Source organism: Ambystoma mexicanum, unplaced genomic scaffold (assembly GCF_040938575.1).
Source record: "Ambystoma mexicanum isolate Mex_15411 unplaced genomic scaffold, UKY_AmexF1_1 Mex_scaf10, whole genome shotgun sequence".
NCBI lineage: Eukaryota > Metazoa > Chordata > Amphibia > Caudata > Ambystomatidae > Ambystoma > Ambystoma mexicanum.
In genome coordinates this window covers 3,585,001-3,610,000 of record NW_027182325.1, presented here as the reverse complement: position 1 = coordinate 3,610,000, position 25,000 = coordinate 3,585,001, and the positions used below count along the sequence as shown (strand labels likewise).

The window sequence follows — 25,000 nt, the reverse complement described above, 5'->3', positions numbered from 1 at the left end:
GGCCTGACACTGCTTAACTTCCGAGATCAGACGAGATCGGGTGCATTCAGTGTGGTGTGGCCGTAGGCTCTAGGAATGCTAAGAATATTACTCTTATGCATTTGCATTTAGTAAGCTAAGCCATGCAGCCACTTGCAACATGATACCACGCTCATCGCTCGATCAGGCGAGATATATAAGACTGGTGGGCCCATTCAGGACTCCGATGTCTGGTAGGATAACTTTAATTCATCCATCCTGTGTCTGTTGCAGGGAGGTGGAGAGAACAATCAACACAATAATGGTTTTCTTTCATGCCTCTTGAAGGACTCAATATTCTCTGTACTGCATTACATGTGAAAGTCGATTTATTACCCATGAACACACTACCTGTATGCTAATTCTATGTAAAAAGGTAGCTCCAGCCCTCATGATGTTGTCCAACATTTCCGCTATAAAACGGGATACAATTATTTTGGAAACATACCAAATTTGAAAAATAATTGAGAAGTTGCGCAATTACTAATCATGGAGCACAAAAAAAGCCTACAGCACTTGGTATTCCCAGGCAGTCTCCCATCCAGGTACTAACTAGGCCCGACCCTGCTTAGCTTCTGAGATCGGGCGCATTCAGTGTGGTGTGGCCGTAGGCTCTGGGCCTAGTGAGTTTGTACTTTTAAGCATCTAGTCGGCTAGACCTTGCAGTTTTGAAAGGCAATTGTGAAATGGCTCACTTCCTGAACTTGGAGCACAAAAAAGCCTACAGCACCTGGTATTCCCAGGTGGTCTCCCATCCAGGTACTAACTAGGCCCGACACTGCTTAGCTTCCGAGATCAGACGAGATCGGGCGCATTCAGTGTGGTGTGGCCGTAGGCTCAGGGCCTAGTGAGTTTTGTACTTTTAAGCATCTAGTCGGCTAGACCTTGCAGTTTTGAAAGGCAATTGAGAAATGGCTCACTTCCTGAACTTGGAGTACAAAAAAGCCTACAGCACCTGGTATTCCCAGGCGGTCTCCCATCCAGGTACTAACTATGCCCGACACTGCTTAGCTTCTGAGATCAGACGAGATCAGGCGCATTCAGTGTGGTGTGGCCGTAGGCTCTAGGCCTAGTGAGTTTTGTACTTTTAAGCATCTAGTCGGCTAGACCTTGCAGTTTTAAAAGGCAATTGAGAAAGGGCTCACTTCCTGAACTTGGAGCACAAAAAAGCCTACAGCACCTGGTATTCCCAGGCGGTCTCCCATCCAGGTACTAACTAGGCCTGATACTGCTTAACTTCCGAGATCAGACGAGATCGGGTGCATTCAGTGTGGTGTGGCCGTAGGCTCTAGGAATGCTAAGAATATTACTCTTATGCATTTGCATTTAGTAAGCTAAGCCATGCAGCCACTTGCAACATGATACCACGCTCATCGCTCGATCAGGCTCGATCAGGCGAGATATATAAGACTGGTGGGCCCATTCAGGACTCCTATGTCTGGTAGGATAACTTTAATTCATCCATCCTGTGTCTGTTGCAGGGAGGTGGAGAGAACAATCAACACAATAATGGTTTTCTTTCATGCCTCTTGAAGGACTCAATATTCTCTGTACTGCATTACATGTGAAAGTCGATTTATTACCCATGAACACACTACCTGTATGCTAATTCTATGTAAAAAGGTAGCTCCAGCCCTCATGATGTTGTCCAACATTTCCGCTATAAAACGGGATACAATTATTTTGGAAACATACCAAATTTGAAAAATAATTGAGAAGTTGCGCAATTACTAATCATGGAGCACAAAAAAGCCTACAGCACCTGGTATTCCCAGGCAGTCTCCCATCCAGGTACTAACTAGGCCCGATCCTGCTTAGCTTCCGAGATCGGGCGCATTCAGTGTGGTGTGGCCGTAGGCTCTGGGCCTAGTGAGTTTTGTACTTTTAAGCATCTAGTCGGCTAGACCTTGCAGTTTTGAAAGGCAATTGTGAAATGGCTCACTTCCTGAACTTGGAGCACAAAAAAGCCTACAGCACCTGGTATTCCCAGGCGGTCTCCCATCCAGGTACTAACTAGGCCTGACACTGCTTAACTTCCGAGATCAGACAAGATCGGGTGCATTCAGTGTGGTGTGGCCGTAGGCTCTAGGAATGCTAAGAATATTACTCTTATGCATTTGCATTTAGTAAGCTAAGCCATGCAGCCACTTGCAACATGATACCACGCTCATCGCTCGATCAGGCTCGATCAGGCGAGATATATAAGACTGGTGGGCCCATTCAGGACTCCTATGTCTGGTAGGATAACTTTAATTCATCCATCCTGTGTCTGTTGCAGGGAGGTGGAGAGAACAATCAACACAATAATGGTTTTCTTTCATGCCTCTTGAAGGACTCAATATTCTCTGTACTGCATTACATGTGAAAGTCGATTTATTACCCATGAACACACTACCTGTATGCTAATTCTATGTAAAAAGGTAGCTCCAGCCCTCATGATGTTGTCCAACATTTCCGCTATAAAACGGGATACAATTATTTTGGAAACATACCAAATTTGAAAAATAATTGAGAAGTTGCGCAATTACTAATCATGGAGCACAAAAAAAGCCTACAGCACCTGGTATTCCCAGGCAGTCTCCCATCCAGGTACTAACTAGGCCCGACCCTGCTTAGCTTCTGAGATCGGGCGCATTCAGTGTGGTGTGGCCGTAGGCTCTGGGCCTAGTGAGTTTGTACTTTTAAGCATCTAGTCGGCTAGACCTTGCAGTTTTGAAAGGCAATTGTGAAATGGCTCACTTCCTGAACTTGGAGCACAAAAAAGCCTACAGCACCTGGTATTCCCAGGCGGTCTCCCATCCAGGTACTAACGAGGCCTAACACTGCTTAACTTCCGAGATCGGGTGCATTCAGTGTGGTGTGGCCATAGGCTCTAGGAATGCTAAGAATATTACTCTTATGCATTTGCATTTAGTAAGCTAAGCCATGCAGCCACTTGCAACATGATACCACGCTCATCGCTCGATCAGGCTCGATATATAAGACTGGTGGGCCCATTCAGGACTCCTATGTCTGGTAGGATAACTTTAATTCATCCATCCTGTGTCTGTTGCAGGGAGGTGGAGAGAACAATCAACACAATAATGGTTTTCTTTCATGCCTCTTGAAGGACTCAATATTCTCTGTACTGCATTACATGTGAAAGTCGATTTATTACCCATGAACACACTACCTGTATGCTAATTCTATGTAAAAAGGTAGCTCCAGCCCTCATGATGTTGTCCAACATTTCCGCTATAAAACGGGATACAATTATTTTGGAAACATACCAAATTTGAAAAATAATTGAGAAGTTGCGCAATTACTAATCATGGAGCACAAAAAAGCCTACAGCACCTGGTATTCCCAGGCAGTCTCCCATCCAGGTACTAACTAGGCCCGACCCTGCTTAGCTTCCGAGATCGGGCGCATTCAGTGTGGTGTGGCCGTAGGCTCTGGGCCTAGTGAGTTTTGTACTTTTAAGCATCTAGTCGGCTAGACCTTGCAGTTTTGAAAGGCAATTGTGAAATGGCTCACTTCCTGAACTTGGAGCACAAAAAAGCCTACAGCACCTGGTATTCCCAGGCGGTCTCCCATCCAGGTACTAACTAGGCCTGACACTGCTTAACTTCCGAGATCAGATGAGATCGGGTGCATTCAGTGTGGTGTGGCCGTAGGCTCTAGGAATGCTAAGAATATTACTCTTATGCATTTGCATTTAGTAAGCTAAGCCATGCAGCCACTTGCAACATGATACCACGCTCATCGTTCGATCAGGCGAGATATATAAGACTGGTGGGCCCATTCAGGACTCCTATGTCTGGTAGGATAACTTTAATTCATCCATCCTGTGTCTGTTGCAGGGAGGTGGAGAGAACAATCAACACAATAATGGTTTTCTTTCATGCCTCTTGAAGGACTCAATATTCTCTGTACTGCATTACATGTGAAAGTCGATTTATTACCCATGAACACACTACCTGTATGCTAATTCTATGTAAAAAGGTAGCTCCAGCCCTCATGATGTTGTCCAACATTTCCGCTATAAAACGGGATACAATTATTTTGGAAACATACCAAATTTGAAAAATAATTGAGAAGTTGCGCAATTACTAATCATGGAGCACAAAAAAAGCCTACAGCACTTGGTATTCCCAGGCAGTCTCCCATCCAGGTACTAACTAGGCCCGACCCTGCTTAGCTTCTGAGATCGGGCGCATTCAGTGTGGTGTGGCCGTAGGCTCTGGGCCTAGTGAGTTTGTACTTTTAAGCATCTAGTCGGCTAGACCTTGCAGTTTTGAAAGGCAATTGTGAAATGGCTCACTTCCTGAACTTGGAGCACAAAAAAGCCTACAGCACCTGGTATTCCCAGGTGGTCTCCCATCCAGGTACTAACTAGGCCCGACACTGCTTAGCTTCCGAGATCAGACGAGATCGGGCGCATTCAGTGTGGTGTGGCCGTAGGCTCAGGGCCTAGTGAGTTTTGTACTTTTAAGCATCTAGTCGGCTAGACCTTGCAGTTTTGAAAGGCAATTGAGAAATGGCTCACTTCCTGAACTTGGAGTACAAAAAAGCCTACAGCACCTGGTATTCCCAGGCGGTCTCCCATCCAGGTACTAACTAGGCCCGACACTGCTTAGCTTCTGAGATCAGACGAGATCAGGCGCATTCAGTGTGGTGTGGCCGTAGGCTCTGGGCCTGGTGAGTTTTGTACTTTTAAGCATCTAGTCGGCTAGACCTTGCAGTTTTAAAAGGCAATTGAGAAAGGGCTCACTTCCTGAACTTGGAGCACAAAAAAGCCTACAGCACCTGGTATTCCCAGGCGGTCTCCCATCCAGGTACTAACTAGGCCTGATACTGCTTAACTTCCGAGATCAGACGAGATCGGGTGCATTCAGTGTGGTGTGGCCGTAGGCTCTAGGAATGCTAAGAATATTACTCTTATGCATTTGCATTTAGTAGGCTAAGCCATGCAGCCACTTGCAACATGATACCACGCTCATCGCTCAATCAGGCTCGATCAGGCGAGATATATAAGACTGGTGGGCCCATTCAGGACTCCTATGTCTGGTAGGATAACTTTAATTCATCCATCCTGTGTCTGTTGCAGGGAGGTGGAGAGAACAATCAACACAATAATGGTTTTCTTTCATGCCTCTTGAAGGACTCAATATTCTCTGTACTGCATTACATGTGAAAGTCGATTTATTACCCATGAACACACTACCTGTATGCTAATTCTATGTAAAAAGGTAGCTCCAGCCCTCATGATGTTGTCCAACATTTCCGCTATAAAACGGGATACAATTATTTTGGAAACATACCAAATTTGAAAAATAATTGAGAAGTTGCGCAATTACTAATCATGGAGCACAAAAAAGCCTACAGCACCTGGTATTCCCAGGCAGTCTCCCATCCAGGTACTAACTAGGCCCGACCCTGCTTAGCTTCCGAGATCGGGCGCATTCAGTGTGGTGTGGCCGTAGGCTCTGGGCCTAGTGAGTTTTGTACTTTTAAGCATCTAGTCGGCTAGACCTTGCAGTTTTGAAAGGCAATTGTGAAATGGCTCACTTCCTGAACTTGGAGCACAAAAAAGCCTACAGCACCTGGTATTCCCAGGCGGTCTCCCATCCAGGTACTAACTAGGCCTGACACTGCTTAACTTCCTAGATCAGACGAGATCGGGTGCATTCAGTGTGGTGTGGCCGTAGGCTCTAGGAATGCTAAGAATATTACTCTTATGCATTTGCATTTAGTAAGCTAAGCCATGCAGCCACTTGCAACATGATACCACGCTCATCGCTCGATCAGGCTCGATCAGGCGAGATATATAAGACTGGTGGGCCCATTCAGGACTCCTATGTCTGGTAGGATAACTTTAATTCATCCATCCTGTGTCTGTTGCAGGGAGGTGGAGAGAACAATCAACACAATAATGGTTTTCTTTCATGCCTCTTGAAGGACTCAATATTCTCTGTACTGCATTACATGTGAAAGTCGATTTATTACCCATGAACACACTACCTGTATGCTAATTCTATGTAAAAAGGTAGCTCCAGCCCTCATGATGTTGTCCAACATTTCCGCTATAAAACGGGATACAATTATTTTGGAAACATACCAAATTTGAAAAATAATTGAGCAGTTGCGCAATTACTAATCATGGAGCACAAAAAAAGCCTACAGCACCTGGTATTCCCAGGCAGTCTCCCATCCAGGTACTAACTAGGCCTGACCCTGCTTAGCTTCTGAGATCGGGCGCATTCAGTGTGGTGTGGCCGTAGGCTCTGGGCCTAGTGAGTTTGTACTTTTAAGCATCTAGTCGGCTAGACCTTGCAGTTTTGAAAGGCAATTGTGAAATGGCTCACTTCCTGAACTTGGAGCACAAAAAAGCCTACAGCACCTGGTATTCCCAGGCGGTCTCCCATCCAGGTACTAACGAGGCCTAACACTGCTTAACTTCCGAGATCGGGTGCATTCAGTGTGGTGTGGCCGTAGGCTCTAGGAATGCTAAGAATATTACTCTTATGCATTTGCATTTAGTAAGCTAAGCCATGCAGCCACTTGCAACATGATACCACGCTCATCGCTCGATCAGGCTCGATCAGGCGAGATATATAAGACTGGTGGGCCCATTCAGGACTCCTATGTCTGGTAGGATAACTTTAATTCATCCATCCTGTGTCTGTTGCAGGGAGGTGGAGAGAACAATCAACACAATAATGGTTTTCTTTCATGCCTCTTGAACGACTCAATATTCTCTGTACTGCATTACATGTGAAAGTCGATTTATTACCCATGAACACACTACCTGTATGCTAATTCTATGTAAAAAGGTAGCTCCAGCCCTCATGATGTTGTCCAACATTTCCGCTATAAAACGGGATACAATTATTTTGGAAACATACCAAATTTGAAAAATAATTGAGAAGTTGCGCAATTACTAATCATGGAGCACAAAAAAAGCCTACAGCACCTGGTATTCCCAGGCAGTCTCCCATCCAGGTACTAACTAGGGCCGACCCTGCTTAGCTTCCGAGATTGGGCGCATTCAGTGTGGTGTGGCCGTAGGCTCTGGGCCTAGTGAGTTTGTACTTTTAAGCATCTAGTCGGCTAGACCTTGCAGTTTTGAAAGGCAATTGTGAAATGGCTCACTTCCTGAACTTGGAGCACAAAAAAGCCTACAGCACCTGGTATTCCCAGGTGGTCTCCCATCCAGGTACTAACTAGGCCCGACACTGCTTAGCTTCCGAGATCAGACGAGATCGGGCGCATTCAGTGTGGTGTGGCCGTAGGCTCTGGGCCTAGTGAGTTTTGTACTTTTAAGCATCTAGTCGGCTAGACCTTGCAGTTTTGAAAGGCAATTGAGAAATGGCTCACTTCCTGAACTTGGAGTACAAAAAAGCCTACAGCACCTGGTATTCCCAGGCGGTCTCCCATCCAGGTACTAACTAGGCCCGACACTGCTTAGCTTCTGAGATCAGACAAGATCAGGCGCATTCAGTGTGGTGTGGCCGTAGGCTCTGGGCCTAGTGAGTTTTGTACTTTTAAGCATCTAGTCGGCTAGACCTTGCAGTTTTAAAAGGCAATTGAGAAAGGGCTCACTTCCTGAACTTGGAGCACAAAAAAGCCTACAGCACCTGGTATTCCCAGGCGGTCTCCCATCCAGGTACTAACTAGGCCTGACACTGCTTAACTTCCGAGATCAGACGAGATCGGGTGCATTCAGTGTGGTGTGGCCGTAGGCTCTAGGAATGCTAAGAATATTACTCTTATGCATTTGCATTTAGTAAGCTAAGCCATGCAGCCACTTGCAACATGATACCACGCTCATCGCTCGATCAGGCGAGATATATAAGACTGGTGGGCCCATTCAGGACTCCTATGTCTGGTAGGATAACTTTAATTCATCCATCCTGTGTCTGTTGCAGGGAGGTGGAGAGAACAATCAACACAATAATGGTTTTCTTTCATGCCTCTTGAAGGACTCAATATTCTCTGTACTGCATTACATGTGAAAGTCGATTTATTACCCATGAACACACTACCTGTATGCTAATTCTATGTAAAAAGGTAGCTCCAGCCCTCATGATGTTGTCCAACATTTCCGCTATAAAACGGGATACAATTATTTTGGAAACATACCAAATTTGAAGAATAATTGAGAAGTTGCGCAATTACTAATCATGGAGCACAAAAAAGCCTACAGCACCTGGTATTCCCAGGCAGTCTCCCATCCAGGTACGACCCTGCTTAGCTTCCGAGATCGGGCGCATTCAGTGTGGTGTGGCCGTAGGCTCTGGGCCTAGTGAGTTTTGTACTTTTAAGCATCTAGTCGGCTAGACCTTGCAGTTTTGAAAGGCAATTGTGAAATGGCTCACTTCCTGAACTTGGAGCACAAAAAAGCCTACAGCACCTGGTATTCCCAGGTGGTCTCCCATCCAGGTACTAACTAGGCCCGACACTGCTTAGCTTCCGAGATCAGACGAGATCGGGCGCAATCAGTGTGGTGTGGCCGTAGGCTCTGGGCCTAGTGAGTTTTGTACTTTTAAGCATCTAGTCAGCTAGACCTTGCAGTTTTGAAAGGCAATTGAGAAATGGCTCACTTCCTGAACTTGGAGCACAAAAAAGCCTACAGCACCTGGTATTCCCAGGCGGTCTCCCATCCAGGTACTAACGAGGCCCGACACTGCTTAGCTTCCGAGATCAGACGAGATCGGGCGCATTCAGTGTGGTGTGGCCGTAGGCTCTGGGCCTTGTGAGTTTTGTACTTTTAAGCATCTAGTCAGCTAGACCTTGCAGTTTTGAAAGGCAATTGAGAAATGGCTCACTTCCTGAACTTGGAGTACAAAAAAGCCTACAGCACCTGGTATTCCCAGGCGGTCTCCCATCCAGGTACTAACTAGGCCCGACACTGCTTAGCTTCTGAGATCAGACGAGATCAGGCGCATTCAGTGTGGTGTGGCCGTAGGCTCTGGGCCTAGTGAGTTTTGTACTTTTAAGCATCTAGTCGGCTAGACCTTGCAGTTTTGAAAGGCAATTGTGAAATGGCTCACTTCCTGAACTTGGAGCACAAAAAAGCCTACAGCACCTGGTATTCCCAGGTGGTCTCCCATCCAGGTACTAACTAGGCCTGACACTGCTTAGCTTCCGAGATCAGACGAGATCGGGCGCAATCAGTGTGGTGTGGCCGTAGGCTCTGGGCCTAGTGAGTTTTGTACTTTTAAGCATCTAGTCAGCTAGACCTTGCAGTTTTGAAAGGCAATTGAGAAATGGCTCACTTCCTGAACTTGGAGCACAAAAAAGCCTACAGCACCTGGTATTCCCAGGCGGTCTCCCATCCAGGTACTAACGAGGCCCGACACTGCTTAGCTTCCGAGATCAGACAAGATCGGGCGCATTCAGTGTGGTGTGGCCGTAGGCTCTGGGCCTTGTGAGTTTTGTACTTTTAAGCATCTAGTCGGCTAGACCTTGCAGTTTTGAAAGGCAATTGAGAAATGGCTCACTTCCTGAACTTGGAGTACAAAAAAGCCTACAGCACCTGGTATTCCCAGGCGGTCTCCCATCCAGGTACTAACTAGGCCCGACCCTGCTTAGCTTCCGAGATCAGGCGCATTCAGTGTGGTGTGGCCGTAGGCTCTGGGCCTAGTGAGTTTTGTACTTTTAAGCATCTAGTCGGCTAGACCTTGCAGTTTTGAAAGGCAATTGTGAAATGGCTCACTTCCTGAACTTGGAGCACAAAAAAGCCTACAGCACCTGGTATTCCCAGGCGGTCTCCCATCCAGGTACTAACTAGGCCCGACACTGCTTAGCTTCTGAGATCAGGCGCATTCAGTGTGGTGTGGCCGTAGGCTCTGGGCTTAGTGAGTTTTGTACTTTTAAGCATCTAGTCGGCTAGACCTTGCAGTTTTGAAAGGCAATTGTGAAATGGCTCACTTCCTGAACTTGGAGCACAAAAAAGCCTACAGCACCTGGTATTCCCAGGTGGTCTCCCATCCAGGTACTAACTAGGCCCGACACTGCTTAGCTTCCGAGATCAGACGCAATCAGTGTGGTGTGGCCGTAGGCTCTGGGCCTAGTGAGTTTTGTACTTTTAAGCATCTAGTCAGCTAGACCTTGCAGTTTTGAAAGGCAATTGAGAAATGGCTCACTTCCTGAACTTGGAGCACAAAAAAGCCTACAGCACCTGGTATTCCCAGGCGGTCTCCCATCCAAGTACTAACGAGGCCCGACACTGCTTAGCTTCCGAGATCAGACGAGATCGGACGCATTCAGTGTGGTGTGGCCGTAGGCTCTGGACCTTGTGAGTTTTGTACTTTTAAGCATCTAGTCGGCTAGACCTTGCAGTTTTGAAAGGCAATTGAGAAATGGCTCACTTCCTGAACTTGGAGTACAAAAAAGCCTACAGCACCTGGTATTCCCAGGCGGTCTCCCATCCAGGTACTAACTAGGCCCGACACTGCTTAGCTTCTGAGATCAGACGAGATCAGGCGCATTCAGTGTGGTGTGGCCGTAGGCTCTGGGCCTAGTGAGTTTTGTACTTTTAAGCATCTAGTCGGCTAGACCTTGCAGTTTTGAAAGGCAATTGTGAAATGGCTCACTTCCTGAACTTGGAGCACAAAAAAGCCTACAGCACCTGGTATTCCCAGGCGGTCTCCCATCCAGGTACTAACAAGGCCTAACACTGCTTAACTTCCGAGATCGGGTGCATTCAGTGTGGTGTGGCCGTAGGCTCTGGGCCCAGTGAGTTTGTACTTTTAAGCATCTAGTCGGCTAGACCTTGCAGTTTTGAAAGGCAATTGTGAAATGGCTCACTTCCTGAACTTGGAGCACAAAAAAGCCTACAGCACCTGGTATTCCCAGGCGGTCTCCCATCCAGGTACTAACAAGGCCTAACACTGCTTAACTTCCAAGATCGGGTGCATTCAGTGTGGTGTGGCCGTAGGCTCTAGGAATGCTAAGAATATTACTCTTATGCATTTGCATTTAGTAAGCTAAGCCATGCAGCCACTTGCAACATGATACCACGCTCATCGCTCGATCAGGCGAGATATATAAGACTGGTGGGCCCATTCAGGACTCCTATGTCTGGTAGGATAACTTTAATTCATCCATCCTGTGTCTGTTGCAGGGAGGTGGAGAGAACAATCAACACAATAATGGTTTTCTTTCATGCCTCTTGAAGGACTCAATATTCTCTGTACTGCATTACATGTGAAAGTCGATTTATTACCCATGAACACACTACCTGTATGCTAATTCTATGTAAAAAGGTAGCTCCAGCCCTCATGATGTTGTCCAACATTTCCGCTATAAAACGGGATACAATTATTTTGGAAACATACCAAATTTGAAAAATAATTGAGAAGTTGCGCAATTACTAATCATGGAGCACAAAAAAGCCTACAGCACCTGGTATTCCCAGGCAGTCTCCCATCCAGGTACTAACTAGGCCTGACCCTGCTTAGCTTCCGAGATCGTGCGCATTCAGTGTGGTGTGGCCGTAGGCTCTGGGCCTAGTGAGTTTTGTACTTTTAAGCATCTAGTCGGCTAGACCTTGCAGTTTTGAAAGGCAATTGTGAAATGGCTCACTTCCTGAACTTGGAGCACAAAAAACCCTACAGCACCTGGTATTCCCAGGCGGTCTCCCATCCAGGTACTAACTAGGCCTGACACTGCTTAACTTCCGAGATCAGACGAGATCGGGTGCATTCAGTGTGGTGTGGCCGTAGGCTCTAGGAATGCTAAGAATATTACTCTTATGCATTTGCATTTAGTAAGCTAAGCCATGCAGCCACTTGCAACATGATACCACGCTCATCGCTCGATCAGGCGAGATATATAAGACTGGTGGGCCCATTCAGGACTCCTATGTCTGGTAGGATAACTTTAATTCATCCATCCTGTGTCTGTTGCAGGGAGGTGGAGAGAACAATCAACACAATAATGGTTTTCTTTCATGCCTCTTGAAGGACTCAATATTCTCTGTACTGCATTACATGTGAAAGTCGATTTATTACCCATGAACACACTACCTGTATGCTAATTCTATGTAAAAAGGTAGCTCCAGCCCTCATGATGTTGTCCAACATTTCCGCTATAAAACGGGATACAATTATTTTGGAAACATACCAAATTTGAAAAATAATTGAGAAGTTGCGCAATTACTAATCATGGAGCACAAAAAAAGCCTACAGCACCTGGTATTCCCAGGCAGTCTCCCATCCAGGTACTAACTAGGCCCGACTCTGCTTAGCCTCTGAGATCGGGCGCATTCAGTGCGGTGTGGCCGTAGGCTCTGGGCCTAGTGAGTTTGTACTTTTAAGCATCTAGTCGGCTAGACCTTGCAGTTTTGAAAGGCAATTGTGAAATGGCTCACTTCCTGAACTTGGAGCACAAAAAAGCCTACAGCACCTGGTATTCCCAGGCGGTCTCCCATCCAGGTACTAACAAGGCCTAACACTGCTTAACTTCCGAGATCGGGTGCATTCAGTGTGGTGTGGCCGTAGGCTCTAGGAATGCTAAGAATATTACTCTTATGCATTTGCATTTAGTAAGCTAAGCCATGCAGCCACTTGCAACATGATACCACGCTCATCGCTCGATCAGGCTCGATCAGGCGAGATATATAAGACTGGTGGGCCCATTCAGGACTCCTATGTCTGGTAGGATAACTTTAATTCATCCATCCTGTGTCTGTTGCAGGGAGGTGGAGAGAACAATCAACACAATAATGGTTTTCTTTCATGCCTCTTGAAGGACTCAATATTCTCTGTACTGCATTACATGTGAAAGTCGATTTATTACCCATGAACACACTACCTGTATGCTAATTCTATGTAAAAAGGTAGCTCCAGCCCTCATGATGTTGTCCAACATTTCCGCTATAAAACGGGATACAATTATTTTGGAAACATACCAAATTTGAAAAATAATTGAGAAGTTGCGCAATTACTAATCATGGAGCACAAAAAAGCCTACAGCACCTGGTATTCCCAGGCAGTCTCCCATCCAGGTACTAACTAGGCCCGACCCTGCTTAGCTTCCGAGATCGGGCGCATTCAGTGTGGTGTGGCCGTAGGCTCTGGGCCTAGTGAGTTTTGTACTTTTAAGCATCTAGTCGGCTAGACCTTGCAGTTTTGAAAGGCAATTGTGAAAGGGCTCACTTCCTGAACTTGGAGCACAAAAAAGCCTACAGCACCTGGTATTCCCAGGTGGTCTCCCATCCAGGTACTAACTAGGCCCGACACTGCTTAGCTTCCGAGATCAGACGAGATCGGGCGCAATCAGTGTGGTGTGGCCGTAGGCTCTGGGCCTAGTGAGTTTTGTACTTTTAAGCATCTAGTCAGCTAGACCTTGCAGTTTTGAAAGGCAATTGAGAAATGGCTCACTTCCTGAACTTGGAGCACAAAAAAGCCTACAGCACCTGGTATTCCCAGGCGGTCTCCCATCCAGGTACTAACGAGGCCCGACACTGCTTAGCTTCCGAGATCAGACGAGATCGGGCGCATTCAGTGTGGTGTGGCCGTAGGCTCTGGGCCTTGTGAGTTTTGTACTTTTAAGCATCTAGTCAGCTAGACCTTGCAGTTTTGAAAGGCAATTGAGAAATGGCTCACTTCCTGAACTTGGAGTACAAAAAAGCCTACAGCACCTGGTATTCCCAGGCGGTCTCCCATCCAGGTACTAACTAGGCCCGACACTGCTTAGCTTCTGAGATCAGACGAGATCAGGCGCATTCAGTGTGGTGTGGCCGTAGGCTCTGGGCCTAGTGAGTTTTGTACTTTTAAGCATCTAGTCGGCTAGACCTTGCAGTTTTGAAAGGCAATTGTGAAATGGCTCACTTCCTGAACTTGGAGCACAAAAAAGCCTACAGCACCTGGTATTCCCAGGTGGTCTCCCATCCAGGTACTAACTAGGCCTGACACTGCTTAGCTTCCGAGATCAGACGAGATCGGGCGCAATCAGTGTGGTGTGGCCGTAGGCTCTGGGCCTAGTGAGTTTTGTACTTTTAAGCATCTAGTCAGCTAGACCTTGCAGTTTTGAAAGGCAATTGAGAAATGGCTCACTTCCTGAACTTGGAGCACAAAAAAGCCTACAGCACCTGGTATTCCCAGGCGGTCTCCCATCCAGGTACTAACGAGGCCCGACACTGCTTAGCTTCCGAGATCAGACGAGATCGGGCGCATTCAGTGTGGTGTGGCCGTAGGCTCTGGGCCTTGTGAGTTTTGTACTTTTAAGCATCTAGTCGGCTAGACCTTGCAGTTTTGAAAGGCAATTGAGAAATGGCTCACTTCCTGAACTTGGAGTACAAAAAAGCCTACAGCACCTGGTATTCCCAGGCGGTCTCCCATCCAGGTACTAACTAGGCCCGACCCTGCTTAGCTTCCGAGATCAGGCGCATTCAGTGTGGTGTGGCCGTAGGCTCTGGGCCTAGTGAGTTTTGTACTTTTAAGCATCTAGTCGGCTAGACCTTGCAGTTTTGAAAGGCAATTGTGAAATGGCTCACTTCCTGAACTTGGAGCACAAAAAAGCCTACAGCACCTGGTATTCCCAGGCGGTCTCCCATCCAGGTACTAACTAGGCCCGACACTGCTTAGCTTCTGAGATCAGGCGCATTCAGTGTGGTGTGGCCGTAGGCTCTGGGCTTAGTGAGTTTTGTACTTTTAAGCATCTAGTCGGCTAGACCTTGCAGTTTTGAAAGGCAATTGTGAAATGGCTCACTTCCTGAACTTGGAGCACAAAAAAGCCTACAGCACCTGGTATTCCCAGGTGGTCTCCCATCCAGGTACTAACTAGGCCCGACACTGCTTAGCTTCCGAGATCAGACGCAATCAGTGTGGTGTGGCCGTAGGCTCTGGGCCTAGTGAGTTTTGTACTTTTAAGCATCTAGTCAGCTAGACCTTGCAGTTTTGAAAGGCAATTGAGAAATGGCTCACTTCCTGAACTTGGAGCACAAAAAAGCCTACAGCACCTGGTATTCCCAGGCGGTCTCCCATCCAAGTACTAACGAGGCCCGACACTGCTTAGCTTCCGAGATCAGACGAGATCGGACGCATTCAGTGTGGTGTGGCCGTAGGCTCTGGGCCTTGTGAGTTTTGTACTTTTAAGCATCTAGTCGGCTAGACCTTGCAGTTTTGAAAGGCAATTGAGAAATGGCTCACTTCCTGAACTTGGAGTACAAAAAAGCCTACAGCACCTGGTATTCCCAGGCGGTCTCCCATCCAGGTACTAACTAGGCCCGACACTGCTTAGCTTCTGAGATCAGACGAGATCAGGCGCATTCAGTGTGGTGTGGCCGTAGGCTCTGGGCCTAGTGAGTTTTGTACTTTTAAGCATCTAGTCGGCTAGACCTTGCAGTTTTGAAAGGCAATTGTGAAATGGCTCACTTCCTGAACTTGGAGCACAAAAAAGCCTACAGCACCTGGTATTCCCAGGCGGTCTCCCATCCAGGTACTAACAAGGCCTAACACTGCTTAACTTCCGAGATCGGGTGCATTCAGTGTGGTGTGGCCGTAGGCTCTGGGCCCAGTGAGTTTGTACTTTTAAGCATCTAGTCGGCTAGACCTTGCAGTTTTGAAAGGCAATTGTGAAATGGCTCACTTCCTGAACTTGGAGCACAAAAAAGCCTACAGCACCTGGTATTCCCAGGCGGTCTCCCATCCAGGTACTAACAAGGCCTAACACTGCTTAACTTCCAAGATCGGGTGCATTCAGTGTGGTGTGGCCGTAGGCTCTAGGAATGCTAAGAATATTACTCTTATGCATTTGCATTTAGTAAGCTAAGCCATGCAGCCACTTGCAACATGATACCACGCTCATCGCTCGATCAGGCTCGATCAGGCGAGATATATAAGACTGGTGGGCCCATTCAGGACTCCTATGTCTGGTAGGATAACTTTAATTCATCCATCCTGTGTCTGTTGCAGGGAGGTGGAGAGAACAATCAACACAATAATGGTTTTCTTTCATGCCTCTTGAACGACTCAATATTCTCTGTACTGCATTACATGTGAAAGTCGATTTATTACCCATGAACACACTACCTGTATGCTAATTCTATGTAAAAAGGTAGCTCCAGCCCTCATGATGTTGTCCAACATTTCCGCTATAAAACGGGATACAATTATTTTGGAAACATACCAAATTTGAAAAATAATTGAGAAGTTGCGCAATTACTAATCATGGAGCACAAAAAAAGCCTACAGCACCTGGTATTCCCAGGCAGTCTCCCATCCAGGTACTAACTAGGGCCGACCCTGCTTAGCTTCCGAGATCGGGCGCATTCAGTGTGGTGTGGCCGTAGGCTCTGGGCCTAGTGAGTTTGTACTTTTAAGCATCTAGTCGGCTAGACCTTGCAGTTTTGAAAGGCAATTGTGAAATGGCTCACTTCCTGAACTTGGAGCACAAAAAAGCCTACAGCACCTGGTATTCCCAGGTGGTCTCCCATCCAGGTACTAACTAGGCACGACACTGCTTAGCTTCCGAGATCAGACGCATTCAGTGTGGTGTGGCCGTAGGCTCTGGGCCTAGTGAGTTTTGTACTTTTAAGCATCTAGTCGGCTAGACCTTGCAGTTTTGAAAGGCAATTGAGAAAGGGCTCACTTCCTGAACTTGGAGCACAAAAAAGCCTACAGCACCTGGTATTCCCAGGCAGTCTCCCATCCAGGTACTAACTAGGCCTAACACTGCTTAACTTCCGAGATCAGACGAGATCGGGTGCATTCAGTGTGGTGTGGCCGTAGGCTCTAGGAATGCTAAGAATATTACTCTTATGCATTTGCATTTAGTAAGCTAAGCCATGCAGCCACTTGCAACATGATACCACGCTCATCGCTCGATCAGGCTCGATCAGGCGAGATATATAAGACTGGTGGGCCCATTCAGGACTCCTATGTCTGGTAGGATAACTTTAATTCATCCATCCTGTGTCTGTTGCAGGGAGGTGGAGAGAACAATCAACACAATAATGGTTTTCTTTCATGCCTCTTGAAGGACTCAATATTCTCTGTACTGCATTACATGTGAAAGTCGATTTATTACCCATGAACACACTACCTGTATGCTAATTCTATGTAAAAAGGTAGCTCCAGCCCTCATGATGTTGTCCAACATTTCCGCTATAAAACGGGATACAATTATTTTGGAAACATACCAAATTTGAAAAATAATTGAGAAGTTGCGCAATTACTAATCATGGAGCACAAAAAAAGCCTACAGCACCTGGTATTCCCAGGAAGTCTCCCATCCAGGTACTAACTAGGCCCGACTCTGCTTAGCTTCTGAGATCGGGCGCATTCAGTGTGGTGTGGCCGTAGGCTCTGGGCCTATTGAGTTTGTACTTTTAAGCATCTAGTCGGCTAGACCTTGCAGTTTTGAAAGGCAATTGTGAAATGGCTCACTTCCTGAACTTGGAGCACAAAAAAGCCTACAGCACCTGGTATTCCCAGGCGGTCTCCCATCCAGGTACTAACGAGGCCTAACACTGCTTAACTTCCGAGATCGGGTGCATTCAGTGTGGTGTGGCCGTAGGCTCTAGGAATGCTAAGAATATTACTCTTATGCATTTGCATTTAGTAAGCTAAGCCATGCAGCCACTTGCAACATGATACCACGCTCATCGCTCGATCAGGCTCGATCAGGCGAGATATATAAGACTGGTGGGCCCATTCAGGACTCCTATGTCTGGTAGGATAACTTTAATTCATCCATCCTGTGTCTGTTGCAGGGAGGTGGAGAGAACAATCAACACAATAATGGTTTTCTTTCATGCCTCTTGAACGACTCAATATTCTCTGTACTGCATTACATGTGAAAGTCGATTTATTACCCATGAACACACTACCTGTATGCTAATTCTATGTAAAAAGGTAGCTCCAGCCCTCATGATGTTGTCCAACATTTCCGCTATAAAACGGGATACAATTATTTTGGAAACATACCAAATTTGAAAAATAATTGAGAAGTTGCGCAATTACTAATCATGGAGCACAAAAAAAGCCTACAGCACCTGGTATTCCCAGGCAGTCTCCCATCCAGGTACTAACTAGGGCCGACCCTGCTTAGCTTCCGAGATCGGGCGCATTCAGTGTGGTGTGGCCGTAGGCTCTGGGCCTAATGAGTTTGTACTTTTAAGCATCTAGTCGGCTAGACCTTGCAGTTTTGAAAGGCAATTGTGAAATGGCTCACTTCCTGAACTTGGAGCACAAAAAAGCCTACAGCACCTGGTATTCCCAGGTGGTCTCCCATCCAGGTACTAACTAGGCCCGACACTGCTTAGCTTCCGAGATCAGACGAGATCGGGCGCATTCAGTGTGGTGTGGCCGTAGGCTCTGGGCCTAGTGAGTTTTGTACTTTTAAGCATCTAGTCGGCTAGACCTTGCAGTTTTGAAAGGCAATTGAGAAAGGGCTCACTTCCTGAACTTGGAGCACAAAAAAGCCTACAGCACATGGTATTCCCAGGCGGTCTCCCATCCAGGTACTAACTAGGCCTAACACTGCTTAACTTCCGAGATCAGACGAGATCGGGTGCATTCAGTGTGGTGTGGCCGTAGGCTCTAGGAATGCTAAGAATATTACTCTTATGCATTTGCATTTAGTAAGCTAAGCCATGCAGCCACTTGCAACATGATACCACGCTCATCGCTCGATCAGGCGAGATATATAAGACTGGTGGGCCCATTCAGGACTCCTATGTCTGGTAGGATAACTTTAATTCATCCATCCTGTGTCTGTTGCAGGGAGGTGGAGAGAACAATCAACACAATAATGGTTTTCTTTCATGCCTCTTGAAGGACTCAATATTCTCTGTACTGCATTACATGTGAAAGTCGATTTATTACCCATGAACACACTACCTGTATGCTAATTCTATGTAAAAAGGTAGCTCCAGCCCTCATGATGTTGTCCAACATTTCCGCTATAAAACGGGATACAATTATTTTGGAAACATACCAAATTTGAAAAATAATTGAGAAGTTGCGCAATTACTAATCATGGAGCACAAAAAAGCCTACAGCACCTGGTATTCCCAGGCAGTCTCCCATCCAGGTACTAACTAGGCCTGACCCTGCTTAGCTTCCGAGATCGTGCGCATTCAGTGTGGTGTGGCCGTAGGCTCTGGGCCTAGTGAGTTTTGTACTTTTAAGCATCTAGTCGGCTAGACCTTGCAGTTTTGAAAGGCAATTGTGAAATGGCTCACTTCCTGAACTTGGAGCACAAAAAAGCCTACAGCACCTGGTATTCCCAGGCGGTCTCCCATCCAGGTACTAACTAGGCCTGACACTGCTTAACTTCCGAGATCAGACGAGATCGGGTGCATTCAGTGTGGTGTGGCCATAGGCTCTAGGAATGCTAAGAATATTACTCTTATGCATTTGCATTTAGTAAGCTAAGCCATGCAGCCACTTGCAACATGATACCACGCTCATCGCTCGATCAGGCTCGATCAGGCGAGATATATAAGACTGGTGGGCCCATTCAGGACTCCTATGTCTGGTAGGATAACTTTAATTCATCCATCCTGTGTCTGTTGCAGGGAGGTGGAGAGAACAATCAACACAATAATGGTTTTCTTTCATGCCTCTTGAAGGACTCAATATTCTCTGTACTGCATTACATGTGAAAGTCGATTTATTACCCATGAACACACTACCTGTATGCTAATTCTATGTAAAAAGGTAGCTCCAGCCCTCATGATGTTGTCCAACATTTCCGCTATAAAACGGGATACAATTATTTTGGAAACATACCAAATTTGAAAAATAATTGAGAAGTTGCGCAATTACTAATCATGGAGCACAAAAAAAGCCTACAGCACCTGGTATTCCCAGGCAGTCTCCCATCCAGGTACTAACTAGGCCCGACTCTGCTTAGCTTCTGAGATCGAGCGCATTCAGTGCGGTGTGGCCGTAGGCTCTGGGCCTAGTGAGTTTGTACTTTTAAGCATCTAGTCGGCTAGACCTTGCAGTTTTGAAAGGCAATTGTGAAATGGCTCACTTCCTGAACTTGGAGCACAAAAAAGCCTACAGCACCTGGTATTCCCAGGCGGTCTCCCATCCAGGTACTAACAAGGCCTAACACTGTTTAACTTCCGAGATCGGGTGCATTCAGTGTGGTGTGGCCGTAGGCTCTAGGAATGCTAAGAATATTACTCTTATGCATTTGCATTTAGTAAGCTAAGCCATGCAGCCACTTGCAACATGATACCACGCTCATCGCTCGATCAGGCTCGATCAGGCGAGATATATAAGACTGGTGGGCCCATTCAGGACTCCTATGTCTGGTAGGATAACTTTAATTCATCCATCCTGTGTCTGTTGCAGGGAGGTGGAGAGAACAATCAACACAATAATGGTTTTCTTTCATGCCTCTTGAAGGACTCAATATTCTCTGTACTGCATTACATGTGAAAGTCGATTTATTACCCATGAACACACTACCTGTATGCTAATTCTATGTAAAAAGGTAGCTCCAGCCCTCATGATGTTGTCCAACATTTCCGCTATAAAACGGGATACAATTATTTTGGAAACATACCAAATTTGAAAAATAATTGAGAAGTTGCGCAATTACTAATCATGGAGCACAAAAAAGCCTACAGCACCTGGTATTCCCAGGCAGTCTCCCATCCAGGTACTAACTAGGCCTGACCCTGCTTAGCTTCCGAGATCGGGCGCATTCAGTGTGGTGTGGCCGTAGGCTCTGGGCCTAGTGAGTTTTGTACTTTTAAGCATCTAGTCGGCTAGACCTTGCAGTTTTGAAAGGCAATTGTGAAATGGCTCACTTCCTGAACTTGGAGCACAAAAAAGCCTACAGCACCTGGTATTCCCAGGTGGTCTCCCATCCAGGTACTAACTAGGCCCGACACTGCTTAGCTTCCGAGATCAGACGAGATCGGGCGCAATCAGTGTGGTGTGGCCGTAGGCTCTGGGCCTAGTGAGTTTTGTACTTTTAAGCATCTAGTCAGCTAGACCTTGCAGTTTTGAAAGGCAATTGAGAAATGGCTCACTTCCTGAACTTGGAGCACAAAAAAGCCTACAGCACCTGGTATTCCCAGGCGGTCTCCCATCCAGGTACTAACGAGGCCCGACACTGCTTAGCTTCCGAGATCAGACGAGATCGGGCGCATTCAGTGTGGTGTGGCCGTAGGCTCTGGGCCTTGTGAGTTTTGTACTTTTAAGCATCTAGTCAGCTAGACCTTGCAGTTTTGAAAGGCAATTGAGAAATGGCTCACTTCCTGAACTTGGAGTACAAAAAAGCCTACAGCACCTGGTATTCCCAGGCGGTCTCCCATCCAGGTACTAACTAGGCCCGACACTGCTTAGCTTCTGAGATCAGACGAGATCAGGCGCATTCAGTGTGGTGTGGCCGTAGGCTCTGGGCCTAGTGAGTTTTGTACTTTTAAGCATCTAGTCGGCTAGACCTTGCAGTTTTGAAAGGCAATTGTGAAATGGCTCACTTCCTGAACTTGGAGCACAAAAAAGCCTACAGCACCTGGTATTCCCAGGTGGTCTCCCATCCAGGTACTAACTAGGCCTGACACTGCTTAGCTTCCGAGATCAGACGAGATCGGGCGCAATCAGTGTGGTGTGGCCGTAGGCTCTGGGCCTAGTGAGTTTTGTACTTTTAAGCATCTAGTCAGCTAGACCTTGCAGTTTTGAAAGGCAATTGAGAAATGGCTCACTTCCTGAACTTGGAGCACAAAAAAGCCTACAGCACCTGGTATTCCCAGGCGGTCTCCCATCCAGGTACTAACGAGGCCCGACACTGCTTAGCTTCCGAGATCAGACGAGATCGGGCGCATTCAGTGTGGTGTGGCCGTAGGCTCTGGGCCTTGTGAGTTTTGTACTTTTAAGCATCTAGTCGGCTAGACCTTGCAGTTTTGAAAGGCAATTGAGAAATGGCTCACTTCCTGAACTTGGAGTACAAAAAAGCCTACAGCACCTGGTATTCCCAGGCGGTCTCCCATCCAGGTACTAACTAGGCCCGACCCTGCTTAGCTTCCGAGATCAGGCGCATTCAGTGTGGTGTGGCCGTAGGCTCTGGGCCTAGTGAGTTTTGTACTTTTAAGCATCTAGTCGGCTAGACCTTGCAGTTTTGAAAGGCAATTGTGAAATGGCTCACTTCCTGAACTTGGAGCACAAAAAAGCCTACAGCACCTGGTATTCCCAGGCGGTCTCCCATCCAGGTACTAACTAGGCCCGACACTGCTTAGCTTCTGAGATCAGGCGCATTCAGTGTGGTGTGGCCGTAGGCTCTGGGCTTAGTGAGTTTTGTACTTTTAAGCATCTAGTCGGCTAGACCTTGCAGTTTTGAAAGGCAATTGTGAAATGGCTCACTTCCTGAACTTGGAGCACAAAAAAGCCTACAGCACCTGGTATTCCCAGGTGGTCTCCCATCCAGGTACTAACTAGGCCCGACACTGCTTAGCTTCCGAGATCAGACGCAATCAGTGTGGTGTGGCCGTAGGCTCTGGGCCTAGTGAGTTTTGTACTTTTAAGCATCTAGTCAGCTAGACCTTGCAGTTTTGAAAGGCAATTGAGAAATGGCTCACTTCCTGAACTTGGAGCACAAAAAAGCCTACAGCACCTGGTATTCCCAGGCGGTCTCCCATCCAAGTACTAACGAGGCCCGACACTGCTTAGCTTCCGAGATCAGACGAGATCGGACGCATTCAGTGTGGTGTGGCCGTAGGCTCTGGGCCTTGTGAGTTTTGTACTTTTAAGCATCTAGTCGGCTAGACCTTGCAGTTTTGAAAGGCAATTGAGAAATGGCTCACTTCCTGAACTTGGAGTACAAAAAAGCCTACAGCACCTGGTATTCCCAGGCGGTCTCCCATCCAGGTACTAACTAGGCCCGACACTGCTTAGCTTCTGAGATCAGACGAGATCAGGCGCATTCAGTGTGGTGTGGCCGTAGGCTCTGGGCCTAGTGAGTTTTGTACTTTTAAGCATCTAGTCGGCTAGACCTTGCAGTTTTGAAAGGCAATTGTGAAATGGCTCACTTCCTGAACTTGGAGCACAAAAAAGCCTACAGCACCTGGTATTCCCAGGCGGTCTCCCATCCAGGTACTAACAAGGCCTAACACTGCTTAACTTCCGAGATCGGGTGCATTCAGTGTGGTGTGGCCGTAGGCTCTGGGCCCAGTGAGTTTGTACTTTTAAGCATCTAGTCGGCTAGACCTTGCAGTTTTGAAAGGCAATTGTGAAATGGCTCACTTCCTGAACTTGGAGCACAAAAAAGCCTACAGCACCTGGTATTCCCAGGCGGTCTCCCATCCAGGTACTAACAAGGCCTAACACTGCTTAACTTCCAAGATCGGGTGCATTCAGTGTGGTGTGGCCGTAGGCTCTAGGAATGCTAAGAATATTACTCTTATGCATTTGCATTTAGTAAGCTAAGCCATGCAGCCACTTGCAACATGATACCACGCTCATCGCTCGATCAGGCTCGATCAGGCGAGATATATAAGACTGGTGGGCCCATTCAGGACTCCTATGTCTGGTAGGATAACTTTAATTCATCCATCCTGTGTCTGTTGCAGGGAGGTGGAGAGAACAATCAACACAATAATGGTTTTCTTTCATGCCTCTTGAACGACTCAATATTCTCTGTACTGCATTACATGTGAAAGTCGATTTATTACCCATGAACACACTACCTGTATGCTAATTCTATGTAAAAAGGTAGCTCCAGCCCTCATGATGTTGTCCAACATTTCCGCTATAAAACGGGATACAATTATTTTGGAAACATACCAAATTTGAAAAATAATTGAGAAGTTGCGCAATTACTAATCATGGAGCACAAAAAAAGCCTACAGCACCTGGTATTCCCAGGCAGTCTCCCATCCAGGTACTAACTAGGGCCGACCCTGCTTAGCTTCCGAGATCGGGCGCATTCAGTGTGGTGTGGCCGTAGGCTCTGGGCCTAGTGAGTTTGTACTTTTAAGCATCTAGTCGGCTAGACCTTGCAGTTTTGAAAGGCAATTGTGAAATGGCTCACTTCCTGAACTTGGAGCACAAAAAAGCCTACAGCACCTGGTATTCCCAGGTGGTCTCCCATCCAGGTACTAACTAGGCCCGACACTGCTTAGCTTCCGAGATCAGACGCATTCAGTGTGGTGTGGCCGTAGGCTCTGGGCCTAGTGAGTTTTGTACTTTTAAGCATCTAGTCGGCTAGACCTTGCAGTTTTGAAAGGCAATTGAGAAAGGGCTCACTTCCTGAACTTGGAGCACAAAAAAGCCTACAGCACCTGGTATTCCCAGGCAGTCTCCCATCCAGGTACTAACTAGGCCTAACACTGCTTAACTTCCGAGATCAGACGAGATCGGGTGCATTCAGTGTGGTGTGGCCGTAGGCTCTAGGAATGCTAAGAATATTACTCTTATGCATTTGCATTTAGTAAGCTAAGCCATGCAGCCACTTGCAACATGATACCACGCTCATCGCTCGATCAGGCTCGATCAGGCGAGATATATAAGACTGGTGGGCCCATTCAGGACTCCTATGTCTGGTAGGATAACTTTAATTCATCCATCCTGTGTCTGTTGCAGGGAGGTGGAGAGAACAATCAACACAATAATGGTTTTCTTTCATGCCTCTTGAAGGACTCAATATTCTCTGTACTGCATTACATGTGAAAGTCGATTTATTACCCATGAACACACTACCTGTATGCTAATTCTATGTAAAAAGGTAGCTCCAGCCCTCATGATGTTGTCCAACATTTCCGCTATAAAACGGGATACAATTATTTTGGAAACATACCAAATTTGAAAAATAATTGAGAAGTTGCGCAATTACTAATCATGGAGCACAAAAAAAGCCTACAGCACCTGGTATTCCCAGGAAGTCTCCCATCCAGGTACTAACTAGGCCCGACTCTGCTTAGCTTCTGAGATCGGGCGCATTCAGTGTGGTGTGGCCGTAGGCTCTGGGCCTATTGAGTTTGTACTTTTAAGCATCTAGTCGGCTAGACCTTGCAGTTTTGAAAGGCAATTGT

General features: G+C 46.8%; 40 non-coding genes and 41 pseudogenes across 40 annotated transcripts in view; all 81 read right to left on the bottom strand.

Moving 5' to 3' along the window:
* The window catches only part of LOC138549329 (5S ribosomal RNA), a 119-nt gene extending 51 nt beyond the window's left edge, over positions 1-68 (bottom strand). The window contains exon 1 of the ribosomal RNA XR_011293111.1: positions 1-68. This exon is cut by the window's left edge and continues 51 nt beyond it. This is a non-coding gene — a ribosomal RNA (5S ribosomal RNA).
* Positions 69-522: 454 nt separating this feature from the next.
* LOC138546964 (5S ribosomal RNA) lies at positions 523-631 on the bottom strand (annotated as a pseudogene).
* Positions 632-736: 105 nt separating this feature from the next.
* LOC138536940 (5S ribosomal RNA) lies at positions 737-855 on the bottom strand. The gene has a single exon (XR_011285096.1). It is a non-coding gene; the product is annotated as a 5S ribosomal RNA (ribosomal RNA).
* Positions 856-961: 106 nt separating this feature from the next.
* LOC138537952 (5S ribosomal RNA) lies at positions 962-1,080 on the bottom strand. Its single transcript, XR_011286070.1, has one exon. It is a non-coding gene; the product is annotated as a 5S ribosomal RNA (ribosomal RNA).
* Positions 1,081-1,186: 106 nt separating this feature from the next.
* On the bottom strand, positions 1,187-1,305 carry LOC138540503 (5S ribosomal RNA). Its single transcript, XR_011288547.1, has one exon. It is a non-coding gene; the product is annotated as a 5S ribosomal RNA (ribosomal RNA).
* Positions 1,306-1,768: 463 nt separating this feature from the next.
* LOC138544782 (5S ribosomal RNA) lies at positions 1,769-1,877 on the bottom strand (annotated as a pseudogene).
* Positions 1,878-1,983: 106 nt separating this feature from the next.
* On the bottom strand, positions 1,984-2,102 carry LOC138540473 (5S ribosomal RNA). The gene has a single exon (XR_011288520.1). It is a non-coding gene; the product is annotated as a 5S ribosomal RNA (ribosomal RNA).
* Positions 2,103-2,566: 464 nt separating this feature from the next.
* On the bottom strand, positions 2,567-2,675 carry LOC138545439 (5S ribosomal RNA; annotated as a pseudogene).
* Positions 2,676-2,780: 105 nt separating this feature from the next.
* Positions 2,781-2,889, bottom strand: LOC138543064 (5S ribosomal RNA; annotated as a pseudogene).
* Positions 2,890-3,342: 453 nt separating this feature from the next.
* On the bottom strand, positions 3,343-3,451 carry LOC138543719 (5S ribosomal RNA; annotated as a pseudogene).
* A 106-nt stretch (positions 3,452-3,557) lies between these two features.
* Positions 3,558-3,676, bottom strand: LOC138538177 (5S ribosomal RNA). Its single transcript, XR_011286287.1, has one exon. It is a non-coding gene; the product is annotated as a 5S ribosomal RNA (ribosomal RNA).
* Positions 3,677-4,130: 454 nt separating this feature from the next.
* On the bottom strand, positions 4,131-4,239 carry LOC138546963 (5S ribosomal RNA; annotated as a pseudogene).
* A 105-nt stretch (positions 4,240-4,344) lies between these two features.
* On the bottom strand, positions 4,345-4,463 carry LOC138536928 (5S ribosomal RNA). Its single transcript, XR_011285085.1, has one exon. It is a non-coding gene; the product is annotated as a 5S ribosomal RNA (ribosomal RNA).
* Positions 4,464-4,569: 106 nt separating this feature from the next.
* On the bottom strand, positions 4,570-4,688 carry LOC138545483 (5S ribosomal RNA). Its single transcript, XR_011290823.1, has one exon. It is a non-coding gene; the product is annotated as a 5S ribosomal RNA (ribosomal RNA).
* A 106-nt stretch (positions 4,689-4,794) lies between these two features.
* LOC138540501 (5S ribosomal RNA) lies at positions 4,795-4,913 on the bottom strand. Its single transcript, XR_011288546.1, has one exon. It is a non-coding gene; the product is annotated as a 5S ribosomal RNA (ribosomal RNA).
* A 463-nt stretch (positions 4,914-5,376) lies between these two features.
* On the bottom strand, positions 5,377-5,485 carry LOC138543718 (5S ribosomal RNA; annotated as a pseudogene).
* A 106-nt stretch (positions 5,486-5,591) lies between these two features.
* Positions 5,592-5,710, bottom strand: LOC138541666 (5S ribosomal RNA). Its single transcript, XR_011289668.1, has one exon. It is a non-coding gene; the product is annotated as a 5S ribosomal RNA (ribosomal RNA).
* A 464-nt stretch (positions 5,711-6,174) lies between these two features.
* On the bottom strand, positions 6,175-6,283 carry LOC138546953 (5S ribosomal RNA; annotated as a pseudogene).
* Positions 6,284-6,388: 105 nt separating this feature from the next.
* LOC138542904 (5S ribosomal RNA) lies at positions 6,389-6,497 on the bottom strand (annotated as a pseudogene).
* Positions 6,498-6,961: 464 nt separating this feature from the next.
* LOC138547032 (5S ribosomal RNA) lies at positions 6,962-7,070 on the bottom strand (annotated as a pseudogene).
* A 105-nt stretch (positions 7,071-7,175) lies between these two features.
* LOC138536917 (5S ribosomal RNA) lies at positions 7,176-7,294 on the bottom strand. Its single transcript, XR_011285074.1, has one exon. It is a non-coding gene; the product is annotated as a 5S ribosomal RNA (ribosomal RNA).
* A 106-nt stretch (positions 7,295-7,400) lies between these two features.
* Positions 7,401-7,519, bottom strand: LOC138537348 (5S ribosomal RNA). The gene has a single exon (XR_011285487.1). It is a non-coding gene; the product is annotated as a 5S ribosomal RNA (ribosomal RNA).
* A 106-nt stretch (positions 7,520-7,625) lies between these two features.
* Positions 7,626-7,744, bottom strand: LOC138549328 (5S ribosomal RNA). The gene has a single exon (XR_011293110.1). It is a non-coding gene; the product is annotated as a 5S ribosomal RNA (ribosomal RNA).
* A 657-nt stretch (positions 7,745-8,401) lies between these two features.
* LOC138548387 (5S ribosomal RNA) lies at positions 8,402-8,520 on the bottom strand. Its single transcript, XR_011292191.1, has one exon. It is a non-coding gene; the product is annotated as a 5S ribosomal RNA (ribosomal RNA).
* Positions 8,521-8,626: 106 nt separating this feature from the next.
* LOC138550699 (5S ribosomal RNA) lies at positions 8,627-8,745 on the bottom strand. The gene has a single exon (XR_011294447.1). It is a non-coding gene; the product is annotated as a 5S ribosomal RNA (ribosomal RNA).
* Positions 8,746-8,851: 106 nt separating this feature from the next.
* On the bottom strand, positions 8,852-8,970 carry LOC138545471 (5S ribosomal RNA). Its single transcript, XR_011290822.1, has one exon. It is a non-coding gene; the product is annotated as a 5S ribosomal RNA (ribosomal RNA).
* Positions 8,971-9,076: 106 nt separating this feature from the next.
* On the bottom strand, positions 9,077-9,195 carry LOC138539156 (5S ribosomal RNA). Its single transcript, XR_011287233.1, has one exon. It is a non-coding gene; the product is annotated as a 5S ribosomal RNA (ribosomal RNA).
* Positions 9,196-9,301: 106 nt separating this feature from the next.
* On the bottom strand, positions 9,302-9,420 carry LOC138541077 (5S ribosomal RNA). The gene has a single exon (XR_011289093.1). It is a non-coding gene; the product is annotated as a 5S ribosomal RNA (ribosomal RNA).
* Positions 9,421-9,526: 106 nt separating this feature from the next.
* Positions 9,527-9,635, bottom strand: LOC138543178 (5S ribosomal RNA; annotated as a pseudogene).
* Positions 9,636-9,741: 106 nt separating this feature from the next.
* LOC138542684 (5S ribosomal RNA) lies at positions 9,742-9,850 on the bottom strand (annotated as a pseudogene).
* Positions 9,851-9,956: 106 nt separating this feature from the next.
* Positions 9,957-10,065, bottom strand: LOC138543981 (5S ribosomal RNA; annotated as a pseudogene).
* A 106-nt stretch (positions 10,066-10,171) lies between these two features.
* Positions 10,172-10,290, bottom strand: LOC138537910 (5S ribosomal RNA). Its single transcript, XR_011286029.1, has one exon. It is a non-coding gene; the product is annotated as a 5S ribosomal RNA (ribosomal RNA).
* Positions 10,291-10,396: 106 nt separating this feature from the next.
* Positions 10,397-10,515, bottom strand: LOC138545460 (5S ribosomal RNA). The gene has a single exon (XR_011290821.1). It is a non-coding gene; the product is annotated as a 5S ribosomal RNA (ribosomal RNA).
* Positions 10,516-10,621: 106 nt separating this feature from the next.
* LOC138542756 (5S ribosomal RNA) lies at positions 10,622-10,730 on the bottom strand (annotated as a pseudogene).
* A 105-nt stretch (positions 10,731-10,835) lies between these two features.
* On the bottom strand, positions 10,836-10,944 carry LOC138543182 (5S ribosomal RNA; annotated as a pseudogene).
* A 453-nt stretch (positions 10,945-11,397) lies between these two features.
* Positions 11,398-11,506, bottom strand: LOC138546930 (5S ribosomal RNA; annotated as a pseudogene).
* Positions 11,507-11,612: 106 nt separating this feature from the next.
* On the bottom strand, positions 11,613-11,731 carry LOC138539217 (5S ribosomal RNA). Its single transcript, XR_011287292.1, has one exon. It is a non-coding gene; the product is annotated as a 5S ribosomal RNA (ribosomal RNA).
* A 454-nt stretch (positions 11,732-12,185) lies between these two features.
* On the bottom strand, positions 12,186-12,294 carry LOC138546878 (5S ribosomal RNA; annotated as a pseudogene).
* A 105-nt stretch (positions 12,295-12,399) lies between these two features.
* LOC138542755 (5S ribosomal RNA) lies at positions 12,400-12,508 on the bottom strand (annotated as a pseudogene).
* Positions 12,509-12,971: 463 nt separating this feature from the next.
* LOC138543717 (5S ribosomal RNA) lies at positions 12,972-13,080 on the bottom strand (annotated as a pseudogene).
* A 106-nt stretch (positions 13,081-13,186) lies between these two features.
* On the bottom strand, positions 13,187-13,305 carry LOC138548386 (5S ribosomal RNA). The gene has a single exon (XR_011292190.1). It is a non-coding gene; the product is annotated as a 5S ribosomal RNA (ribosomal RNA).
* Positions 13,306-13,411: 106 nt separating this feature from the next.
* On the bottom strand, positions 13,412-13,530 carry LOC138550698 (5S ribosomal RNA). Its single transcript, XR_011294446.1, has one exon. It is a non-coding gene; the product is annotated as a 5S ribosomal RNA (ribosomal RNA).
* A 106-nt stretch (positions 13,531-13,636) lies between these two features.
* LOC138545448 (5S ribosomal RNA) lies at positions 13,637-13,755 on the bottom strand. The gene has a single exon (XR_011290820.1). It is a non-coding gene; the product is annotated as a 5S ribosomal RNA (ribosomal RNA).
* Positions 13,756-13,861: 106 nt separating this feature from the next.
* Positions 13,862-13,980, bottom strand: LOC138539155 (5S ribosomal RNA). Its single transcript, XR_011287232.1, has one exon. It is a non-coding gene; the product is annotated as a 5S ribosomal RNA (ribosomal RNA).
* Positions 13,981-14,086: 106 nt separating this feature from the next.
* On the bottom strand, positions 14,087-14,205 carry LOC138550697 (5S ribosomal RNA). Its single transcript, XR_011294445.1, has one exon. It is a non-coding gene; the product is annotated as a 5S ribosomal RNA (ribosomal RNA).
* A 106-nt stretch (positions 14,206-14,311) lies between these two features.
* LOC138543177 (5S ribosomal RNA) lies at positions 14,312-14,420 on the bottom strand (annotated as a pseudogene).
* Positions 14,421-14,526: 106 nt separating this feature from the next.
* On the bottom strand, positions 14,527-14,635 carry LOC138542683 (5S ribosomal RNA; annotated as a pseudogene).
* Positions 14,636-14,741: 106 nt separating this feature from the next.
* LOC138543980 (5S ribosomal RNA) lies at positions 14,742-14,850 on the bottom strand (annotated as a pseudogene).
* Positions 14,851-14,956: 106 nt separating this feature from the next.
* Positions 14,957-15,075, bottom strand: LOC138537909 (5S ribosomal RNA). Its single transcript, XR_011286028.1, has one exon. It is a non-coding gene; the product is annotated as a 5S ribosomal RNA (ribosomal RNA).
* A 106-nt stretch (positions 15,076-15,181) lies between these two features.
* On the bottom strand, positions 15,182-15,300 carry LOC138545436 (5S ribosomal RNA). The gene has a single exon (XR_011290819.1). It is a non-coding gene; the product is annotated as a 5S ribosomal RNA (ribosomal RNA).
* A 106-nt stretch (positions 15,301-15,406) lies between these two features.
* LOC138542754 (5S ribosomal RNA) lies at positions 15,407-15,515 on the bottom strand (annotated as a pseudogene).
* A 105-nt stretch (positions 15,516-15,620) lies between these two features.
* LOC138543180 (5S ribosomal RNA) lies at positions 15,621-15,729 on the bottom strand (annotated as a pseudogene).
* Positions 15,730-16,193: 464 nt separating this feature from the next.
* LOC138545511 (5S ribosomal RNA) lies at positions 16,194-16,302 on the bottom strand (annotated as a pseudogene).
* Positions 16,303-16,407: 105 nt separating this feature from the next.
* Positions 16,408-16,516, bottom strand: LOC138545570 (5S ribosomal RNA; annotated as a pseudogene).
* Positions 16,517-16,622: 106 nt separating this feature from the next.
* LOC138551294 (5S ribosomal RNA) lies at positions 16,623-16,741 on the bottom strand. Its single transcript, XR_011295020.1, has one exon. It is a non-coding gene; the product is annotated as a 5S ribosomal RNA (ribosomal RNA).
* Positions 16,742-17,205: 464 nt separating this feature from the next.
* Positions 17,206-17,314, bottom strand: LOC138544587 (5S ribosomal RNA; annotated as a pseudogene).
* Positions 17,315-17,419: 105 nt separating this feature from the next.
* Positions 17,420-17,528, bottom strand: LOC138542903 (5S ribosomal RNA; annotated as a pseudogene).
* Positions 17,529-17,992: 464 nt separating this feature from the next.
* On the bottom strand, positions 17,993-18,101 carry LOC138545510 (5S ribosomal RNA; annotated as a pseudogene).
* A 105-nt stretch (positions 18,102-18,206) lies between these two features.
* On the bottom strand, positions 18,207-18,325 carry LOC138536906 (5S ribosomal RNA). The gene has a single exon (XR_011285063.1). It is a non-coding gene; the product is annotated as a 5S ribosomal RNA (ribosomal RNA).
* Positions 18,326-18,431: 106 nt separating this feature from the next.
* LOC138539208 (5S ribosomal RNA) lies at positions 18,432-18,550 on the bottom strand. The gene has a single exon (XR_011287283.1). It is a non-coding gene; the product is annotated as a 5S ribosomal RNA (ribosomal RNA).
* A 453-nt stretch (positions 18,551-19,003) lies between these two features.
* LOC138546929 (5S ribosomal RNA) lies at positions 19,004-19,112 on the bottom strand (annotated as a pseudogene).
* A 106-nt stretch (positions 19,113-19,218) lies between these two features.
* On the bottom strand, positions 19,219-19,337 carry LOC138550964 (5S ribosomal RNA). Its single transcript, XR_011294704.1, has one exon. It is a non-coding gene; the product is annotated as a 5S ribosomal RNA (ribosomal RNA).
* A 464-nt stretch (positions 19,338-19,801) lies between these two features.
* LOC138546613 (5S ribosomal RNA) lies at positions 19,802-19,910 on the bottom strand (annotated as a pseudogene).
* Positions 19,911-20,015: 105 nt separating this feature from the next.
* LOC138542921 (5S ribosomal RNA) lies at positions 20,016-20,124 on the bottom strand (annotated as a pseudogene).
* A 463-nt stretch (positions 20,125-20,587) lies between these two features.
* Positions 20,588-20,696, bottom strand: LOC138545392 (5S ribosomal RNA; annotated as a pseudogene).
* A 106-nt stretch (positions 20,697-20,802) lies between these two features.
* LOC138548385 (5S ribosomal RNA) lies at positions 20,803-20,921 on the bottom strand. The gene has a single exon (XR_011292189.1). It is a non-coding gene; the product is annotated as a 5S ribosomal RNA (ribosomal RNA).
* Positions 20,922-21,027: 106 nt separating this feature from the next.
* LOC138550696 (5S ribosomal RNA) lies at positions 21,028-21,146 on the bottom strand. Its single transcript, XR_011294444.1, has one exon. It is a non-coding gene; the product is annotated as a 5S ribosomal RNA (ribosomal RNA).
* Positions 21,147-21,252: 106 nt separating this feature from the next.
* LOC138545424 (5S ribosomal RNA) lies at positions 21,253-21,371 on the bottom strand. The gene has a single exon (XR_011290818.1). It is a non-coding gene; the product is annotated as a 5S ribosomal RNA (ribosomal RNA).
* A 106-nt stretch (positions 21,372-21,477) lies between these two features.
* On the bottom strand, positions 21,478-21,596 carry LOC138539154 (5S ribosomal RNA). The gene has a single exon (XR_011287231.1). It is a non-coding gene; the product is annotated as a 5S ribosomal RNA (ribosomal RNA).
* A 106-nt stretch (positions 21,597-21,702) lies between these two features.
* LOC138550695 (5S ribosomal RNA) lies at positions 21,703-21,821 on the bottom strand. The gene has a single exon (XR_011294443.1). It is a non-coding gene; the product is annotated as a 5S ribosomal RNA (ribosomal RNA).
* Positions 21,822-21,927: 106 nt separating this feature from the next.
* On the bottom strand, positions 21,928-22,036 carry LOC138543175 (5S ribosomal RNA; annotated as a pseudogene).
* A 106-nt stretch (positions 22,037-22,142) lies between these two features.
* On the bottom strand, positions 22,143-22,251 carry LOC138542681 (5S ribosomal RNA; annotated as a pseudogene).
* Positions 22,252-22,357: 106 nt separating this feature from the next.
* Positions 22,358-22,466, bottom strand: LOC138543979 (5S ribosomal RNA; annotated as a pseudogene).
* Positions 22,467-22,572: 106 nt separating this feature from the next.
* Positions 22,573-22,691, bottom strand: LOC138537908 (5S ribosomal RNA). Its single transcript, XR_011286027.1, has one exon. It is a non-coding gene; the product is annotated as a 5S ribosomal RNA (ribosomal RNA).
* A 106-nt stretch (positions 22,692-22,797) lies between these two features.
* Positions 22,798-22,916, bottom strand: LOC138545411 (5S ribosomal RNA). The gene has a single exon (XR_011290815.1). It is a non-coding gene; the product is annotated as a 5S ribosomal RNA (ribosomal RNA).
* Positions 22,917-23,022: 106 nt separating this feature from the next.
* On the bottom strand, positions 23,023-23,131 carry LOC138542753 (5S ribosomal RNA; annotated as a pseudogene).
* A 105-nt stretch (positions 23,132-23,236) lies between these two features.
* On the bottom strand, positions 23,237-23,345 carry LOC138543179 (5S ribosomal RNA; annotated as a pseudogene).
* Positions 23,346-23,809: 464 nt separating this feature from the next.
* Positions 23,810-23,918, bottom strand: LOC138545509 (5S ribosomal RNA; annotated as a pseudogene).
* Positions 23,919-24,023: 105 nt separating this feature from the next.
* On the bottom strand, positions 24,024-24,132 carry LOC138543170 (5S ribosomal RNA; annotated as a pseudogene).
* Positions 24,133-24,238: 106 nt separating this feature from the next.
* LOC138551293 (5S ribosomal RNA) lies at positions 24,239-24,357 on the bottom strand. The gene has a single exon (XR_011295019.1). It is a non-coding gene; the product is annotated as a 5S ribosomal RNA (ribosomal RNA).
* A 464-nt stretch (positions 24,358-24,821) lies between these two features.
* LOC138544586 (5S ribosomal RNA) lies at positions 24,822-24,930 on the bottom strand (annotated as a pseudogene).
* Positions 24,931-25,000: the final 70 nt, after the last annotated feature.